Source organism: Mizuhopecten yessoensis, unplaced genomic scaffold (assembly GCF_002113885.1).
Source record: "Mizuhopecten yessoensis strain PY_sf001 unplaced genomic scaffold, ASM211388v2 scaffold2741, whole genome shotgun sequence".
Classification (NCBI taxonomy): Eukaryota; Metazoa; Mollusca; class Bivalvia; order Pectinida; family Pectinidae; genus Mizuhopecten; species Mizuhopecten yessoensis.
The window spans coordinates 759,392-762,205 of NW_018404696.1; positions in this window are offsets into that span (position 1 = coordinate 759,392).

A 2,814-nucleotide genomic window follows, 5' to 3' on the forward strand; every position below is an offset into this window, starting at 1 on the left:
GTCAATTAAAAGTCAGTGACCAGATACACACATGATGTCTATTAAACTGAAGAGACCCTAAACACACCATGCAGTGTGACATAAGGTTGGACTTTGTCCCTCTGATCATGCGATCCTCTAAACTAAACTGATATGCTGAAATAGTCCAGGTAAATGACCCTTCTACCTATCTGTGTGTATGTGACTAAAGTATAACCCTTTCTCCGTCTGCTTCACTACCATCCACCGCTGTCGGAGATCTAACATAACAGGTACGTACCCTTATTGTAGGGAAGTGGAGTCATAATATAAAGCCTATCTGCGGGCTAATTTCACTAATTTTTTGCTTAACATTCAAATTTATGTTTTAATGCATTTCAGATGCCGTCGTTTATTAAGCAGTATCGAGAACAGTCGCGGTCTAATTTCACAAAATTTGATTTCTTCACTCGTTTTTGCGAATCATAATATTAATTTCCGGGAAACCCCCCCACTTGAATATGAAAGGATTTCAGAAACAATGTCATGTATATAAGTCACTGTTTAACTTCACAGAATTTTGTTTCTTGACTCAAGTTGGTTTTGAGAATCCCTGAAAAAACCTCTTGGATATGAAATCATTTTTCTCTATTACTCACAAAAACTAATATAAACGTCGTATTTCATGTACCAGTTGAGGAAATTAAAGATTAGTTTTTTTCCGCTCAAATGCGATTTCATCAGAATTCGCAGAGACGCATAACATACAAAGAACTCAATAATTATAGACCTATTGCTATTACATCTATTTTTTTATTAAAATGTTAGAAAAAAATATTTTTAAATATACGTTTAATTATATTTCAAGTCACAATATGTTAAGTGTACATCAGTCAGGATTTCAACCCAAAGGCTCCACTACTAATCAACTAGCTGATATCTATAATACTATAAGTAGTAATTTAGACCAAGGTAAAGATTGGTCAAAGCAATGGCAGATCCTATTCAATCCGAATAAGACTGTAGCTATTAACTTCTCTCGTAGACACATTAACAATCGTCCTCAACTGCTATTTAACAATACTCCAATTGCACAACATGAACACCATACTCACTTAGGACTAACATTTAACAGTAAAGGGACATGGTCAGATCACATTTCAAATATTTATAAAAAAAAAAGCGAACTCTAGACTAAGTATTCTTAGAATTTTAAAACCTACAGTTGACAGTAATTCATTAAAAACATTATATGTCTCATTTATATAAGACATGTGCTAGAATATTCTGATATAGTATGGGATAATTATACCAAATCTGAATCAGATCTTTTAGAATCAGTTCAACTAGAAGCTATGCGTTTAATTACTGGCCTCAGACGAGGTACATCTCATCACATTCTGTATACTGAAACATAACGTGAAACATTACACACACGGAGACAAAGCCATAAACTAACATTAATGTATAAGATTCTTAATAATTACACTCCAACTTCTCTCGATAATGTCATTCAACCATTTCTAAATGTAATTGATAACTATACCTTCAGAAATAACAGATTCTTAAATTTACCACAGACAAGAACTACTACTTGGATGAATAGCTTCTTCCCTTCTACAATGGTAAAATGGAATGCACTTGATAGCACTGTACGAGACTCCATCTCAATTTCATCTTTTAAAAAGAAACTTAAAAAAACTTTGACACATCTGTCTCAGAAACTTTTATTAACTGTGTTCCGAGGAAACTTAACATCATTTTATGTCAGCTAAGAAATTTTAAAAGTGATCTTAACTGTGATAAGTCACAAGATCATCTGATTGATGATGCTTCCTGTGTATGTGGTGTACAGAGGGAAGATCTAATACATTTTTTTCTTTCAATGTCCTCTGTATTCTAATATTAGGCATCATATTACCACTATTTATAATCTATTAGGATATCTAAATCTGCACTGTTTAGTATATGGTATTAGTAATACATCGGACCAATTAGATAAAACTATTCTTCTACATGTTGACTCTTATATTAAATCATCAAAACGTTTCGTTACTTATACGTGCTAGATAAATTCCAAATGAATATTCATGTATTGTTATTATTATTATTATTATTATTATGGCAAGTTTTGTCCCTTAAATAACGAGTATTAGACATAAGCTGGTGTGGGTGTGCATGTGTGTGAGAGGAAAACGAATTACAACATTTTATATATTTAAGCATTGTACATAGCTACCGGAAATAGAAGAAGACTGATATAGGAAAAGCCTGTTGTCTTATTCTTTTGTCAATACTGTTCTAATATTTTCTTTAATGTTAACTTATATGTTTGTATTATATATGTATTGTCAATAAAATACTTTTGAAATTGAAAATACAAAGAGCACACTTCCAAGTGGGGGGAAATTGAGGAACATTGAGAAAATACGTTATTTTAAGGAAAACTATCAGGGTGGGGGTTTCCTGAAGCCCCCCAAAAAACAACCTCTGGATCCGCCACTGAAACTGTCTGGGTAAGAACGTCTTTTTTTACATAGGCAGGGACGTAACCAGGCGTACGCACGGACGCACGGGCTTCCACGTAATTTTTTCAAGTATACTTTTAACAAGGATCACATCGTAGAACTGTATGTGATAAACTTTAACAACTCATATAATCCTGGGCCCTCAGTGAAATCATTATCTCATTGATTTTGTTTCTTTTATTGATTATTTAAAGAAAATGTTCCTTGTTCATATGGAACTAATTATTACGCCTTTGAAAAAAAATACTACAAGCCAAATATGAAAATGATAGGTATTTTATGTCTCAAACTGCACCAGAATGGGTTCCAGATTCCGAAAAAATCTCGG